Here is an 18097-nt window from a genome sequence, read left to right as displayed (position 1 = left end):
CAAAATTCTGGCGTACGTGGAAATTCTAGGATTTGTGTGCGCCACAATTCATTGGAATTTATCAAACTGTCGCACGCAACATACGCATGTTTTCATTGATAAATCAGATCCATAATCTATTATACCTGTGTGCTGGTGAACGAGCGCTACAACCCCGCCTGAAAACGCCCTCATTCACATTTTATGGAAACAAAAACACCCTCATTTGCTGTATGATTTGGAAATGTTGGAAAGTGCAATAGCACATTTGATCACATTTCTGTAGAGGTGTGGGCAGAATGTTTCGATCTTTTGCAGGGACTTTGATTCAACCTAAAATGCAAACTAATCGCCTATAGCGTGTGCCAAACACTGGCTGTGCATTCTGCATAATTGATTGCCTTTTCAAACAAATTAAAAGTAAATGCTAAAGCTCACACTATGCAAAATAATAATGGTTGTTCAATATTTAGTTTGTCAATAGATGATTGTGTTTCTATCTCCTGTCTTGGTATAGGCTCTGAGATTAAAGAGGCTATAATGTCGCGCTCCTATCTTAGTCACAGCAATATTGTCACTTCTATACTGTAGGCTACCGGTCTATTTACTTTCGAGCATGCTTGGCTATCGAATGAGTGGTGGATAAATGGTAGCCTAATATTTGTTGTGTAACGCGAGTAAAAATGTTGTCAGAAAATATTATTATGATTTGGGGCCCTATAATAAAAGTCAAAGAAACACTTTACTCTACATGCTGTTATGAGATCACCTTACCAACGGCAAAAGCATGTATTTTATCATTAGCCTACGTTGTAATGCTTTTATTAGCCTACAATTATTATAATTCCTGTTCGTCAAACACTTCAATTTCCCTCAAAAGAACACGGTTTGCTTGTAATACAGTTCTTCAACCACTAGAAATGGCCTGAGATATTATTGGAGAAATGCACACTTTCCTGTCAAGTTTAAGATTTAATAAACGCCAACCTTTGCGGGAAAAGTCCTGCATGCAAGGATAGTATTTTTTGTGCTTATGCACTGTTGATAAATGAGGCCCCTGGTCCTAAGGTTAACCATACACCAGTGAATGGCTAGGCTAATGCAGCTCTCCTGGGTGCTGTGAGGATAGCGCTGATGCAGCATACTGCTGAGGGTCAGTGTCTGTGGTCCAACCCCAGTGTCACTACGTGGTCTGGCCTGGAGAATAGGAGCCCTTCCCTGGTCATATCCCCCTCCCTGTGGGGAGTCCCCGGGTGCTCTGATGGAGCGCCCTATTGACCCAGACCATTTATATTTCATTGAGTCGTTAAAAGCCTAAATAATTCATACTTAAGTAATTAGCACTGGGTTTTATGAGAGAGAGGTTAGGGTGAGTGTCGTTCAAACATGCTGACGTTGTTTTGTCAGCCATCAGCAGCTACACCTTCCTTACTTTCTTTTCACAACCTTATTCATGCATTGTGGTTGCACTCCTGTATTTCTCCATGCGATCACCTCAGCCCTGGGATAAAGCAGGCATTTCCTGCCAAAGACAGCATCAACCCATTACTACGAAAACATGGAAACACATACCGTACATAATGCCATTTCTCATCAGTGGATAGACCTACTCCATCTGTCCTGTAGCCCTCTGACTCACAGCCCTGTTTAGCATGCTTAGTTGACATCTAAAAAAGGCCGTGTTAGATGGACCGCAGGAATCTAGGATGGGAGGAGACAAAAGCAGTCGGATTTATGAAGCAAAGGCCATTGAGTTCCTTGATGTGCATCTCAATCCTGGCTGCCACACGTCCAGAGCACAGCAGGGAATTGGTTGCCGGCTTCAATTAGATGATCTGCTACAATAGTGGATCAGGGCCGGGCCCAGCATGTAATAAACACCCTGATGCCTGCTCAGTGCCATCGATTGTACAGTAGCTCTTGGGGAAGGTAATGCTGGCTTGGGAGGAGTGGTACTCTGAGATTACATCTTTATAGATTCCACACACAACCCACGCCCGTGTTGTTGCCTTTTCTTCGGCTGCAGGGAAGGATTCTAATTTGTAGAGGGGTTATTTTTGACGTGTTAAAACATCCCTCTGGCTGGCTGTGAATTGAAGTGCCTCCACAGACCAGACCAGCAGAGCCTGTTATATCTACACTAGGAGTAGTATGTCTCGATATACTCTGAATGGTTTCCAAGGAATTCAGTTGTATACAAACATAGGATTAGCTAATGCTTTCAGAATGTTGACACTCATCTAGCGCCATTACAACAGTCAACAGATCTGTAGGGTGCAGTTCTATTACAACAGTCAACAGATCCGTAGGGTGCAGTTCTATTACAGCAGTCAACAGATCCGTAGGGTGCAGTTCTATTACAACAGTCAACAGATATGTAGGGTGCAGTTCTATTACAGCAGTCAACAGATCCGTAGGGTGCAGTTCTATTACAACAGTCAACAGATATGTAGGGTGCAGTTCTATTACAGCAGTCAACAGATCCGTAGGGTGCAGTTCTATTACAACAGTCAACAGATCTGTAGGGTGCAGTTCTATTACAGCAGTCAACAGATATGTAGGGTGCAGTTCTATTACAAGTTATAGAGAGACCAAGGCCAAGCAACTAAACTATAAGTAACACCATCAAAGAGTATTAATTGTTTTAAGTTGCATTTCCAAGATCGAAATCAAGACCCATGCTGTTCTGCTGATGTAGCGGGATCTGATCAGTGACTGAGAACCACCACCAAGGGGGATTAGTAACAACCGTTCCTGTCGGAGGTAGGCAGTCTGTCTAGTGTGTCTACCTGTCTATTGAGCCATATCACTCTGGAGAGGGGCGCCAACTTGGGGAAGCCAGGAGTCAGGGGGTTGGAGCCTCACTGAAGTAACCCTAGAGCCCTGGCAGCCCTGTACGATCCAACATGGCTGTACTGTTGGCTGTTTCTGTGTCGATTAGGGCAGAGACTGCGGAAAGTGAATTGCTCTTCGCAAGGCTCCTCTACAGACTCTCCTTTCAGCAGAAAGGTCTTAGCAGCAAAGCTATGCCTAATCTCTCACTTTGTCTGGCTAGGTGTAACTTCTCGTCTCTGTAGCTCCTCACAGCGCTCTCCTCTCTCTGTATTGGAGTATTCATTTGAGCGGGGATATGCATCGCTGAGGTACTGCCTCCATCTACAATCCCATTGATAGCATTGCCTCATATATGATATCTACACATTACTTATCTGTCCTCATCTGACTGGTGTAGAAGGAATCCGAGCTTTGCCTTGGTGCCAAAGTTATGGACTTAAGGGCAAGAGGACTGTATTGACCTTGGACAAGGGTGACATTGAATGACGTTTAATGGGCTTCTGGATGCCATTGGGAATTGCATAGGACCGAGATTCCCATGAGGGAAATAGCCAGGATGAACTTTAGGGACAACTCTGGATCATAATGCCTGACCCTAACATTACTCTGCCTGTTGAAATATAGTCAATCCCAAGGACACAGCCTTTTTAGGTTCGTTTCCACTGCTGATCACCATTCTTCCTCGTCAGCCAGGCAGACAGGCCTTACATAAGCAGCCCAGGAGGACAGTCGAGATGATGAGGTAATGCCTGTCAGTGTGTATTAAGGCAGCTCTCTGAGTGGGGAGAGTAGGGATAGTACTCTGCTCTGCTGTACTGCTTGGTGGAGATAGCTACTGTAGTGTATTTATCACTGGAGCTGTGTTTGAGGGTTTGGAGCGAGACAACAGTACGACACACTCTCACTCCTCAGGTAGAGGCAAATTAATTGCTCCTCGAAAGATGAGGAAACCCACCGCAAGGTCAGCCAACGGAAGACTGCAGTCCTCACAGAGCTGGATGAAATGAAGACCAGAGCCGAGCGGGTGTGGAGGGAGAAGTCTACATCACTCAGCCTGAATAGCAAGTACTGTGAGAACAATCTTCATTTTTTTTCTCAGGTCTTGAGAGTGTGAAAGTCCTCGATCTTCCACAAAGTAGTTTTTTCCTCCCTTAAACGAAGAGGGAAGTAACAGATGCCCTTCAGTGGAGCGATTTAGAGTTCTGTCACCCACAAAGTATTGAAAACCATGTATTTGCACAGTTCTAGAGTCTAACAGTTTTGTACTGCCCACTTGCTACCATACATGACTGATTCCCCAGGGCGGTGGTTGTATATGACTCTTGGGTTTGGAACGTACTGTTCAGCATAGGCCAGTAAGTAACCATCTTTGCAAGGACACACTATATGCCTGTACCACCTTCAAATCTCAGTCCCCTCCCTCTACCCCAGCCCCCTGGATAAGGTCATTGACATTGTTGTGATATTTGAGAAAGAATAGCTCTGTTAATTAGCCACAGTCATTCTTGAGCCTGAAAGGGTAATGTTTCACACCCACATCCCCTCTCTCCACCCCCTACCCCGTCTCTGCCAAACCCAACACTCTGACATTTAAACAAGCTGCTTGATATTTTGCCAAAGACGGAAAAAAGGAGCACTCGCTTTAACTGGCTCACAACAGTGATCCCAATCCATTTGACTTGAATAGTCCTTGTTGAAATGTTTTCTGAGGGACGTTCCTCCAGCACAGATGCTCTCTGTATGCGCAAAGGTTACAGTCTTCATTAATGCTGAGATCCTCCATTAAGAACAAAAAAATGCACTTGTCTTTTCCAACTAGCAGTGACTTTGCTGACAAGTAATTTGTCGAGAGAAGAAACGTACCTGCTACGATTGTGATGTGGTGTTGTCTCACCTCGCTATCTGAAGATGCATGCACCAATGGAAGTCGCTCTGGATAAGAGTGTCTGCTAAATTACTAAAATGTGAAAATGTTTTCATTAATGCTGAGATCCTCCATTAAGAAAGCTATTAGTATGGTCAGGAGGGGGCACAGTGAAGAAGAATAATACCTCTATTTCATAAGAGCTGTGTGGGAATTGTATGGTAAAGATCTCCTCAGTCCGATTTTAGGCCTACTGTTAAAACAGGAGTTAAACTATTACAGCCTACATTTAAGTGCTCAAAACCCCATTCCTGTCCATAATTAAAAAGTTTTAAATCAATTCAAAGTTTATTCGCGGTCACAGATTAGCAGATGATAAAGCAGGTGCAGCGAAATGCTTGTTTCTAGCCCCCAGCAGTGCAGTAAGTGTCTAACAGTACATAACTAATATCTAATAATAATACTAATACACAAATAATCCCAAGAAAAATAGATAAGAAGAAACAAGAGACGAAATATCAGAACTCTCCCCGCCCTCTCCTCCCCATGAGCTGACTCGTGATGTGGATGGACTGACGGAAGCTCTCGGGCTGTTCAGCCGCCGTCAACTAAAACTGGAGCTCTTAGCGCTCCTGGACAGAACTAGCTGAAAAGCCCAATGTTTGGCCATTGAATGTCAAACATGAGTCGGCTAAAAGTTGCAAGAGGGAGAGAGCGAGGGAGACGAGGGAGACGAGGGAGAAATAGAGGGGACTTGCATAGAGGACATACAGCGTGAACATGGTTGAGGAATGTATACAGGGCATTCAGAAGGTTTCAGACCCCTTCCCTTTTCCCACATGTTGTTACGTTCCCAGCCTTGTTCTAAAAATGATATCTGAAAAAAATATCAACATACACACAATACCCCATAACGACAGAGTAAATGTATTAAAAATAAGAAACAGAAGTACCTTATTTACATAAGTATTTAGACCCTTTGCTATGAGATGCGAAGTTGAGCTCAGGTGCATCCTGTTTCCATTGATCATCCTTGAGATGTTTCTACAATTTGATTGGAGTCCATTTGTGGTAAATTCAATTGATTGGACATGATTTGGAAAGGCACACACCTGTAGATATAAGGTCCCACAGTTGACAGTGCATGTCAGAGCAAAAACCAAGCCATGAGGTTGAAGGAATTGTCCATAGAGCTCCGAAACAGGATTCTGTTGAGGCACAGATCTGGGGAAGGGTGCCAAAACATTTCTGCAGCATTGAAGGTCCCCAAGAACACAGTGGCCTCCATCATTCTTAAATGGAAGAAGTTTGGAACCACCAAGACTCTTCCTAGAGCTGGCCGAACTGAGCAATCGGGGCAGAAGGGCCTTGGTCAGGAAGGTGACCAAGAACCCAATGTCACTCTGACAGTGCTCCAGAGTTCCTCTGTGGAGATGGGAGAACCTTCCAGAAGGACAACTTTCTCTGCAGCACTCCACCAATCAGGCCTTTATGGTAGAGTGGCCATTCGGAAGCCACTCCTCAATAAAAGGCACATGACAGCCTGCTTGGAGTTTGCCAAAAGGAGCTTAAAGGACTCTCAGACCATTAGAAACAAGATTCTCTGGTCTGATGAAACCAAGATTGAACTCTTTGTCCTGAATGCCAAACGTCACATCTGAAAGAAACCTGGCACCATCCCTACGGTGAAGCATGGCGGTGGAAACATCATGCTGTGGGGATGTTTTTCAGCAGGAGAAATTGGGAGACTAGTCAAGATCGAATGAAAGATTAACTGAGAAAAGTAAAGAGCGATCCTCGATGAAAACCTGCTCCAGAGCGCTCAGGACCTCAGACTGGGGCGAAGGTTCACCTTCCAACAGGACAACAACCCTAATCACACAGCCAAGACAATGCAGGTGTGGCTTCGAGACAAGTCTCTGAATGTCCTTGAGTGGCCGAGCCAGAGCCTGAACTTGAACAGATCAAACATCTATGGAGAGCTGAAAATAGCTGTGCAGCGATACTCCCGATTCAACCTGACAGAGCTTGAGAGAATGGGAGAAACTCCCCAAATACAGGCGTGCCAAGCTTGTAGCGTCAAACCCAAGAAGATTCAAGGCTGTAATTGCTACCAAAGGTGCTTCAAAAAAAAGTACTGAGTAAAGGGTCTGAATACTTATGTAAATGTGATGTTTTTTTTATATATATATATATATTTGCAACAATTTCTAAAAACCTGTTTTTGCTTTTGTCATTATGGGGTATTGTGTGTAGATTGAGGGGGGGAGAAGCATTTTAATCAATTTTAGAATAAGGCTGTAACAATGTGAAAAGTCAAGGGGACTGAATACTTACTGAATGCACTGTACTTAGGTAACTCTGTGTAGGTGAGGTAGTGAAAGGGCCCTTTGGGTGAGGTAATAAAATAGCTTTTAGGAGCTCAAAGACAGAGAGTGTGTTTGAGAGATGGAGGGAGAGAGTTAAAGGGAGAGAGATGAGGTAGAGTGGATCTGAGTCACTGAGTGCCTTCTTTCCCTGGAGACTATTCCTAGGTTCCCAAATTTGGTTTCAAGACAATTTCATCTTAAAACAATTTGATGTTTGAATCAGACGGGGGAAAAAGCCATGTTTGTGTAATTTTAAACCATACTATTTGTCTATCTATTGGGCTAGCCACAACATCATCAACAAAGCACAAAACCAATCAATTGGATTGATAACAATCGGGTATCGTTAAAATGTTTACTTATGTGTAACAATTTGTCTTGTTAGACACAGTATAAAAGGTCACATTGAGAGGTAGAGATGCTCTAAGGATCGTCCTCCACAAGACAGGCCCAAATCCTCTAGTAAACCAGTTAGAGCAGGTCTTAAGGGGTCATAACTCACTTCAGTGGGGACAGCCAGGCCTGACGAAGACTTCATCACCAGAGGTAAATGGGAGCCTGTCATCCTCTGTGATTTCTGTACACCAAATGCCTATAGATCCCATTCCCTGGGGCCAGAATATCTAGTTCCCTGACACGGGAGGTTTGAAAATGTAATCCGGAGCGGCTGTGGAGTCATTTGATGTGATGGTGGTGATGTGACAGAAATGCAGTGTCATTTCACGCACTTTGACCCCGACCTTTGGTGGCAGAAACAACTGGTGACCCGGCGGTGACCTATAGGAGGGGGGTCAGTTGCCCTGCTCATGCGATGCGCTGCATGGGGTCAGATATATACTAACAGGTGCAATAACGTTACACGTATGGGGTGTTCTGAAAGTACAGCGGTACTTTCCAGAAGATTATCTGGGCTCCATTTCTCGAGCGCAGTAAACTGATAGAGCCTATGTCTTCTGGCCACAAGGAAATACTCCATGAACTTTATTGCAACGGCTGCAAAAAAAAGTATTTTGCTTGTGCCGTAGCCTAGCTCTAGCCCTGCCGTACAGTACAACATAACACAGTATACTGTAGTACACAGTTTGCTCTGGAACAAAATCCCACCCAAAGTATATGCACAGATTAAACCCAGTCCTAGACATGTTGACATCATCAGTATCAGCGTAATAGAAGCGCTGTTGTAATTGTCTTATCAGCCTTCCCCAGAGCACGGCTCAAGTCAACAGCGGCAAACAAAGGCATCTGACGAAAAACCCCAGTGCAATGCAACGCCGGGGCATAAATCTCACTCCATCGCCTCTCTCTCCCTCCTCTCTTCCTACCTCTCCCTGACTGTTCCAGAAATATATTTTAAGAAGGATGCTTGACAGCTCTAATATTGTCTCCCCCAACATCACCATGGGTGAGTTTCAGTGCGTAGGAGAATCAAAATAACCCAGTCCCTCTCCTTAGCCCTCTCCGCAGCCCCTTCTCTCCCTCTCCTCAGCCCTCCCCTCAGCCCCTTCTCTCCCTCTCCTCAGCACTCTCCTCAGCCCTCTACTCAGCCCTCTCCTCAGCCCTCTCCTCAGCCCTCTCCTCAGCCCTCTCCTCAGCCCTCTCCTCAGCCCTCTCCTCAGCCTTCTCCTCAGCCCTCTCCTCTCCTCGGCTCTCTTCTCTCCCTCTCCTGAGCCCTCTCCTGAGCCCTCTCCTGAGCCCTCTCCTCAGCCCTCTCCTCAGCCCTCTCCTCAGCCCCTCTCCTGAGCCCTCTCCTGAGCCCCTCTCCTGAGCCCCTCTCCTGAGCCCCTCTCCTGAGCCCCTCTCCTCAGCCCCTCTCCTCAGCCCCTCTCCTCAGCCCCTCTCCTCAGCCCCTCTCCTCAAGCCCTCTCCTCAAGCCCTCTCCTCAAGCCCTCTCCTCAGCCCTCTCCTCAGCCCTCTCCTCAGCCCCTTCTCTCCCTCTCCTCAGCCCTCTCCGCAGCCCCTTCTCTCCCTCTCATCAGCCCTCCCCTCAGCCCCTTCTCTCCCTCTCCTCGGCCCTCTCCTCGGCCCTCTCCTCGGCCCTCTCCTCGGCCCTCTCCTCGGCCCTCTCCTCGGCCCTCTCCTCGGCCCTCTCCTCGGCCCTCTCCTCGAGCCTCTCCTCGAGCCTCTCCTCGAGCCTCTCCTCGAGCCTCTCCTCGAGCCTCTCCTCGAGCCTCTCCTCGGCCCTCTCCTCGGCCCTCTCCTCGGCCCTCTCCTCGGCCCTCTCCTCGGCCCTCTCCTCGGCCCTCTCCTCGGCCCTCTCCTCGGCCCTCTCCTCGGCCCTCTCCTCGGCCCTCTCCTCGAGCCTCTCCTCGAGCCTCTCCTCGGCCCTCTCCTCGGCCCTCTCCTCGGCCCTCTTCTCTCCCTCTCCTCGGCCTCTCCTCGGCTCTCTTCTCTCCCTCTCCTCGGCCCTCTCCTCAGCCCTCTTCTCTCCCTCTCTTCAGCTCTCTTCTCTCCCTCTCTTCAGCTCTCTTCTCTCCCTCTCCTCAGCCCTCTCTCCAGCTCTCTTCTCTCCCTCTCCTCAGCCCTCTCTCCAGCCCTCTTCTCTCCCTCTCCTCAGCCCTCTCTCCAGCCCTCTTCTCTCCCTCCCCTCAGCTCTCTTCTCTCCCTCTCCTCAGCTCTTTTCTCTCCCTCTCAGCTCTCTTCTCTCCCTCTCCTCAGCTCTCTTCTCTCCCTCTCCTCAGCTCTCTTCTCTCCCTCTCCTCAGCTCTCTTCTCTCCCTCTCCTCAGCTCTCTTCTCTCCCTCTCCTCAGCCCTCTTCTCTCCTCTTCTCTCCCTCTCCTCAGTTCTCTTCTCTTCCTCTCCTCAGCTCTCTTCTCCCCCTCTCCTCAGCCCTCTTCTCTCCCTCCCCTCAGCTCTCTTCTCTCCCTCTCCTCAGCCCTCTCTTCAGCTCTTTTCTCTCCCTCTCTTCAGCTCTCTTCTTTCCCTCTCCTCAGCTTTCTTCTCTCCCTCTCCTCAGCTCTTTTCTCTTCCTCTCCTCAGCTCTTTTCTCTTCCTCTCCTCAGCTCTTTTCTCTCCCTCTCCTCAGCTCTCTTCTCTCCCTCTGCTCAGCCCTCTCTTCTCTCCCTCTCTCCAGCTCTCTTCTCTCCCTCTCCTCAGCCCTCTCTCCAGCCCTCTTCTCTCCCTCTCCTCAGCCCTCTCTCCAGCCCTCTTCTCTCCCTCCCCTCAGCTCTCTTCTCTCCCTCTCCTCAGCTCTTTTCTCTCCCTCTCAGCTCTCTTCTCTCCCTCTCCTCAGCTCTCTTCTCTCCCTCTCCTCAGCTCTCTTCTCTCCCTCTCCTCAGCTCTCTTCTCTCCCTCTCCTCAGCTCTCTTCTCTCCCTCTCCTCAGCTCTCTTCTCTCCCTCTCCTCAGCCCTCTTCTCTCCTCCTCTCTCCCTCTCCTCAGTTCTCTTCTCTTCCTCTCCTCAGCTCTCTTCTCCCCCTCTCCTCAGCCCTCTTCTCTCCCTCCCCTCAGCTCTCTTCTCTCCCTCTCCTCAGCCCTCTCTTCTCTCCCTCTCCTCAGCCCTCTTCTCTCCCTCTCCTCAGCCCTCTCTCCAGCCCTCTTCTCTCCCTCTCCTCAGCTCTCTTCTCTCCCTCTCCTCAGCCCTCTCTTCAGCTCTTTTCTCTCCCTCTCTTCAGCTCTCTTCTTTCCCTCTCCTCAGCTTTCTTCTCTCCCTCTCCTCAGCTCTTTTCTCTTCCTCTCCTCAGCTCTTTTCTCTCCCTCTCCTCAGCTCTCTTCTCTCCCTCTCCTCAGCTCTCTTCTCTCCCTCTCCTCAGCCCTCTTCTCTCCCTCTCCTCAGCTCTTTTCTCTCCCTCTCCTCAGCTCTCTTCTCTCCCTCTCCTCAGCTCTCTTCTCTCCCTCTCCTCAGCCCTCTTCTCTCCCTCTCCTCAGCTCTTTTCTCTCCCTCTCCTCAGCTCTCTTCTCTCCCTCTCCTCAGCCCTCTTCTCTCCCTCTCCTCAGCCCTCTTCTCTCCCTCTCCTCAGCCCTCTTCTCTCCCTCTCCTCAGCTCTCTTCTCTCCCTCTCCTCAGCTCTCTTCTCTCCCTCTCCTCAGCCCTCTCTTCTCTCCCTCCCCTCAGCTCTCTTCTCTCCCTCTCCTCAGCCCTCTTCTCTCCTCTTCTCTCCCTCTCCTCAGTTCTCTTCTCTTCCTCTCCTCAGCTCTCTTCTCCCCCTCTCCTCAGCCCTCTTCTCTCCCTCCCCTCAGCTCTCTTCTCTCCCTCTCCTCAGCCCTCTCTTCTCTCCCTCTCCTCAGCCCTCTTCTCTCCCTCTCCTCAGCCCTCTCTCCAGCCCTCTTCTCTCCCTCTCCTCAGCTCTCTTCTCTCCCTCTCCTCAGCCCTCTCTTCAGCTCTTTTCTCTCCCTCTCTTCAGCTCTCTTCTTTCCCTCTCCTCAGCTTTCTTCTCTCCCTCTCCTCAGCTCTCTTCTCTCCCTCTCCTCAGCTCTCTTCTCTCCCTCTCCTCAGCCCTCTTCTCTCCTCTTCTCTCCCTCTCTTCAGCTCTCTTCTTTCCCTCTCCTCAGCTCTCTTCTCTCCCTCTCCTCAGCCCTCTTCTCTCCCTCTCCTCAGCCCTCTTCTCTCCCTCTCCTCAGCTCTTTTCTCTCCCTCTCCTCAGCTCTCTTCTCTCCCTCTCCTCAGCCCTCTTCTCTCCCTCTCAGCCCTCTTCTCACCCTCTCCTCAGCCCTCTTCTCTCCCTCTCCTCAGCTCTCTTCTCTCCCTCTCCTCAGCTCTCTTCTCTCCCTCTCCTCAGCTCTCTTCTCTCCCTCTCCTCAGCTCTCTTCTCTCCCTCTCCTCAGCTCTCTTCTCTCCCTCTCCTCAGCTCTCTTCTCTCCCTCTCCTCAGCCCTCTCTTCTCTCCCTCTCCTCAGCTCTCTTCTCTCCCTCTCCTCAGCCCTCTCTTCTCTCCCTCTCCTCAGCCCTCTTCTCTCCCTCTCCTCAGCCCTCTCTCCAGCCCTCTTCTCTCCCTCCCCTCAGCTCTCTTCTCTCCCTCTCCTCAGCCCTCTCTTCTCTCCCTCTCCTCAGCCCTCTTCTCTCCCTCTCCTCAGCCCTCTCTCCAGCCCTCTTCTCTCCCTCCCCTCAGCTCTCTTCTCTCCCTCTCCTCAGCTCTCTTCTCTCCCTCTCCTCAGCTCTTTTCTCTCCCTCTCCTCAGCTCTCTTCTCTCCCTCTCCTCAGCCCTCTTCTCTCCCTCTCCTCAGCTCTTTTCTCTCCCTCTCCTCAGCTCTCTTCTCTCCCTCTCCTCAGCCCTCTTCTCTCCCTCTCCTCAGCCCTCTTCTCTCCCTCTCCTCAGCCCTCTTCTCTCCCTCTCCTCAGCCCTCTTCTCTCCCTCTCCTCAGCTCTCTTCTCTCCCTCTCCTCAGCTCTCTTCTCTCCCTCTCCTCAGCCCTCTCTTCTCTCCCTCTCCTCAGCCCTCTTCTCTCCCTCTCCTCAGCCCTCTCTCCAGCCCTCTTCTCTCCCTCCCCTCAGCTCTCTTCTCTCCCTCTCCTCAGCCCTCTCTTCTCTCCCTCTCCTCAGCCCTCTTCTCTCCCTCTACTCAGCCCTCTCTCCAGCCCTCTTCTCTCCCTCCCCTCAGCTCTCTTCTCTCCCTCTCCTCAGCTCTCTTCTCTCCCTCTCCTCAGCTCTCTTCTCTCCCTCTCCTCAGCTCTTTTCTCTCCCTCTCCTCAGCTCTTTTCTCTCCCTCTCCTCAGCTCTCTTCTCTCCCTCTCCTCAGCTCTCTTCTCTCCCTCTCCTCAGCTCTCTTCTCTCCCTCTCCTCAGCTCTCTTCTCTCCCTCTCCTCAGCTCTCTTCTCTCCCTCTCCTCAGCTCTCTTCTCTCCCTCTCCTCAGCTCTCTTCTCTCCCTCTCCTCAGCTCTCTTCTCTCCCTCTCCTCAGCTCTCTTCTCTCCCTCTCCTCAGCTCTCTTCTCTCCCTCTCCTCAGCTCTCTTCTCTCCCTCTCCTCAGCTCTCTTCTTCCCCTTCTCTCAGCTCTCCTCAGACCCTTCTCTCCCTCTCCTCAGCCCTCTTCTCTCCTCTCCTCAGCCCTCTTCTCTCCCTCTCCTCAGACCCTTCTCTCCCTCTCCTCAGACCCTTCTCTCCCTCTCCTCAGACCCTTTTCTCCCTCTCCTCAGACCCTTCTCTCCCCTTCTCAGCCCCTCTCCCTGGCCCTCCTCAGCCAAACTTTGCTCCATGTTATTCTGTCCATCAGATGTACTGTATATCTGTGCTCTGTGTGCAGATGAGCTGTTGTCCTGGGGATGGGAAATAGATTTTGAATTGACTGCTGTGGTGAATAAGCACTGTGGGGTGGAGGGGGTTAACACTGACCGCTCCAAGGGCAATAGGAACACACACACGCGCATGCATGTAAGCGTGCACGCACACACACACACACACTAGGAATTGGAATTCTTTATATTTCTTAATGGAAACCAGATAAGACCATGACACTTTAAGATGTTAACGGCGGTGACGCTTTCATTTTAACTTCTGATTCCCTGAACTGAACTGACATGTCATGGAATACTATGATGGTTAGTGGGTGGAGGTCAGGGAAGGGCTTTAGACCAACACAGGGATAACTGTCGCTCCCTCATCTGTCCATCCCTTCAGCAAGGACAGGCGGCGCTCCAAGGACATTCACTCCTTAATAAACTGACCAATCTAATAACAGTGTTCTACTGTAATCTTCACTCACTCCAACTGGGCTCTAACCGGAAGGTCACCGTGTGGGACGGGTTAGCGACAGACGACAAGGGGTGGATGTTTTGGCTCAGGATTGACGGTGCATTTTCCTGATACAAGCTGACATGATGGAAGAAAAACCTAGCATGATGCTTGAGGATGGGTGAACAAACACTGTGGCTTGGAAGGGACACGTGACAGTGACATGAGTGAATACATGAGCGACTGTATATAATGTAGTGTTTAATGGTTCTGATAGAGTCTCCCCTCTACACAGGGACAGAGAGAGGAGAAGGAGAGAGGCGTCGCTCTGAAAGGTCAGAGGGCGTGCAGCCAGGCAGCACAGCTCGTGGACACAGCACGAACACCACCCAGTGACATTTACAAGCACAGGAACAAAGGCTGTAGGCTGCTGAGTAAGCACTCCATGTCACCAACTACTTATTGACTCCTACTAAAAGGCTCAATATAGTTTCTCCGGGGTCATTAACTGGTTATACAGATGGGATAGTGTAGCAGCGTAGCGTGAATAAACAGAAGTCTTTTATGTATAATTGACTTTAAAACGTTTACCACTGACATTAAATCGTTCCACTTTCACCCCCCAGTTCACCATCTGTATTTGGTTTATTAGAAATAACCTCATTGGTGGTGTCTGGCCAGAGTCCAACCAAAAATAGACCTAAATCCTAGACATGGAAGTTAGTGGCTGTCTGGATAACACAATACAGAACATCATCCACAGTCCCTCTAACACGGCTCTGGGTTAGATCATCAGAATCTCAGCATCACAGTATTCTCATGCGCCTGAGTTCTGGGACCTCCGTGTTTTTGATGGTTAAATGGGAGCAGCTGTGTGCTAGTCCTGTGGGTAGGGAATGTGTGAAAGCCTATGTTTGGACTTGAGGAAGAAGTGATACAGTAGGAACCTGCAGAGCCAAAGACGCACTTGAGGGATTTCACTAACCTGCAGACACATTATTAAATGTTCTCTCTCATTCTTCAACTGCGCCACCATTTTGTATCACCAAACAGACTGTGAAAGGGTAATGTTGGAGATGCATGTGACTATTGACAAAGATGACAGGTTGAAGGTTCATCATTTTCAACTAGTTAGGGGTGTTGTATTGTACCAGGTAACCAATAGTCCTGTTGTCCTGTAGAGACATGTATTTGTCCAGGGCCCTAGGCTGTGGGTTAACTGAGTATAGTGGTCTCTTGTATTGACACATCCAGTCATTGACCTCATGGCATTATTCAGGACCACGGTAACCTCTCTTACCCCTGGCTAATGGAGTGTGGGCAGATCCTGTTGATCCCGAGTCTCCACATCTCTGTGTCTCTGCACAGACAGTCAGGATGGGGGAATAATCACCCTAGGTATGACCTCTCTCTCTGTTTCAGTGAATACTAATAAGGAACCAGGTGTATCAAACCTCTGAGGGACCATATTCTGACGGGCATGACAACAGGAATCTCATCACCACAGCAACCTTCAAGTACTAGGCTAATAACACTCCCACTATGCTTATCTGGTCCACACTGTTGGCCTGGGATGTTAGGCTTTTCCCTGGTCTCCCCTGAAAAGAGTCCTATTGTGGATCAATGTGAATGAGGTTAGTTTCTGGAAACAGTGACCCAGCATGCTGAGAATTCATTTGGGGAATTGTGACACACAGGGGTAGGCTCATGTATCACAAACAAACATTGATATTGGGTATCAAGACGGAGCTGAACAAGTGTACACTTCACTTCCTCGCCAACAAAACTATTAGTATTACTTCATCCGACAGGTGTGATACTGTATGGAACTTCTCATGGCCTTTGAGTCAGGGAGCAGAGAGCAGTTACTCAGTGGACTTACCCTCATCACAACCTGGGCTGTGCGTCATGCAACTGAGCTGGTGGCCTGCTTTTCAGCTTCCTGATGGGGAGAGGCCTGTGACAACAAAACACAACACTTATGGCAGCAAGTAATATCTTGGCTGGGGTTTTGCAAGGAGGAAAAGGATCGAGAAAAATTGTCCAAACCCAATCACAAACCATCCTCAAACAGAGGGCCATGTCTATAAACAACAAGAGCTGGCTAAAATAATGTTTTTTAAGGTATTTCCACACAGTATTTTCTGATCTTATTTGCCTTTTGTCTAGACTGCTCTTTATTGTTTAGAGTACTCTCGAGGTTGATTTTCAGAGTTAATGTTTTTTATTTTTGTTATTTATTGGAGTTACTTTAGATGTCAACTAAAAACAATGTAATGATGAAAGAATGATGTGTGGGAAAATACATATATTCCATCATTGAAATTTCGCAGGGTCTATATTGGCCAGTTAGAGCTATTCCTCCCTTCCAGGAGGCAGAAGGGAAGCTCAGGTCGGCATCTACAGTTGGTAGTACTTTAAATAACTTGACAGACTTGAGGATGAGAAAATAAAGTTGAAAACGTGTCCAGTTTCCACACACAAAAAAAAACCTGTTTAGATCCTGTAACCGTCAACCGCAGCCTTTATTTCTGCCGGGCCAGGTGATGTGACACAACGCATGCAGGGGTCGACCTAGGACCGTACTTCGTCTTGACACACGCTAGAGCGGGACAAGTTAGTGTTACGAGTCAATGTTGCTCGGTTTGTTTATTGAACAGTTCGAGATTTTGCGTCTGGAGCTTTCGATTTGATTAACACACATTGGTCGTCTGTCTAGGAGGACTGAATGCACATTTTACACGTTAAATGAGGTGTGAACGCTGACCTTAACTGTTTCTATGTTGATTTTCTCATCTTCCACCGCCAAGGCTATAATTCACTCTCAGCATAAGGTAAGGGCGCAGTTTCTGCATGATGACTGTTCTCATCTAATTCAAGACAAAACACTCCCACTTTATAACACAATTTCACTTAAATTACGTAGGCCTAATTACAGCCTAATTATAGCTATAGGTAGTAAGGCTACCTTTTTGCAAAATGTTTTATAAACCCTAATGGGATAATCATACATGAGGTGCTGTTGAGTTGTTTGCAAATCTTAAACATTAAAAACAAGCAACATAGTCTAATAAACTCAATGTATACAGTATCAGTGCATGTAATCTTTGTTATGAAATCAAACATTTCAAATTTTAGACAGCCACAATACCATTTCTTTTGGCATTGTGATAGCCTGCTGAAATTTTTGCGCGGGGTAATTGGCCCAGTGACAGGAATGTGAGGGTTGACGACTGTGTACATACACCAGCAATAACAAACATGTATTTCCATAATTCCGTTAGTTAATCCACTGTCTTGCGAAAATATATATATTGTGGATGTATACATTCGTAATGAGGGCTTTCAGCCTAGAGCGTTCCGTTGCTTGGGGCTTTGTACCGAGTGCCCATTCACTTTTGTGTTGTGTAAAATATGTGCTTCCCGAAGTTGTTTGTGTAGGTCTATTTGTCTACTATTTTTTTTAATTGATTGTGATTGTAATTTTTTTTCGTTGCACCTGCTGCTATATGATTGATCAAATTAATCAACGACCAACTAGACAACTAAAGGTAATTATAACTTCACAGGACTCAAGCATGTTAATGCGAATATAGGTGCAGCCAATTATAATTATGCGTGCATTGCCATCTCTCCTAAAACAGTATTTCTCCCAGATATCGACATGTACGCTAGGCCTATTGGCTAATGTTTGCCTTCCCCTGTGTATCTGTCAGCGCAGCAAAACGTAAAGGTTTTTAAAGGCACCAATTTTGAAACGGAATGACCTATTGAAGCAATATCTTGCATGCAGCCTTAACTATTTATTTATCCGTTAACATCTGATACTTTGGGTGAATGTTTACGCATTCACTTCATTTACGCATTCACTTCATTTACGCATTCACTTCAGACATTGTGTGGGCAAGTGCTCTGACATTCGTTGTCGATACAACAGTTTCTGCTTCGCCATCTCGCGCATCAAGGTGAGTTATTTATTTTAGTGGCTGGAGACTTGCTCCACTTTCCGTGGACTCCTACTTATGGAGTATATGCTTGGACTACTTTTGACTAGACATCTAATACTGTAAGTTATCAGCTTAATTGGCTGGTCTGTGACAATGTGTGCCAACGATATTTTACACGAAGAGCGTCTGTTGCGGGCTGTTGTTTCGGTAATTGGCACTTGTGTGTAAAGTTCTAGCCTAAATAACACGTTTCGCCAAAGCTTATTTACTTTCTTAGGCACTGAATTGTTTCTAATTTGACATGATTCCAATAGCATGTGGCTAACCATAATGTCATGTATTTATATCGTGAAAGTTGGTTAGGCTATGTGTAGGCTAAAAAACAACTTGCTTATTTTGGCTATTGGTATCCTTCAGACTGTTTGTTTTATAAGTAAACACTAGCATACAACAAGCAAACAAATGAATAGATGGTTCTTGTCAATGTGGCTTAATCTGCTGCCC

At 47.8% G+C, this 18097-nt stretch overlaps 1 protein-coding gene across 3 annotated transcripts in view; it reads left to right on the top strand.

Moving 5' to 3' along the window:
- Positions 1-16254: 16254 nt before the first annotated feature.
- LOC129827688 (fibroblast growth factor 13-like) overlaps positions 16255-18097 on the top strand; it is a 190856-nt gene continuing 189013 nt past the window's right edge. Inside the window, exon 1 of one of the 3 annotated variants that reach the window (XM_055888749.1) lies at positions 16255-16480. The gene's annotated coding sequence lies outside the window, so the exon portion shown is untranslated. The other 2 variants (XM_055888748.1, XM_055888750.1) reach the window with 2 other exon arrangements.

This window comes from Salvelinus fontinalis, chromosome 29, assembly GCF_029448725.1.
Source record: "Salvelinus fontinalis isolate EN_2023a chromosome 29, ASM2944872v1, whole genome shotgun sequence".
NCBI classification, from domain to species: domain Eukaryota; kingdom Metazoa; phylum Chordata; class Actinopteri; order Salmoniformes; family Salmonidae; genus Salvelinus; species Salvelinus fontinalis.
This window is presented reverse-complemented; position numbering and strand designations above follow the sequence as displayed.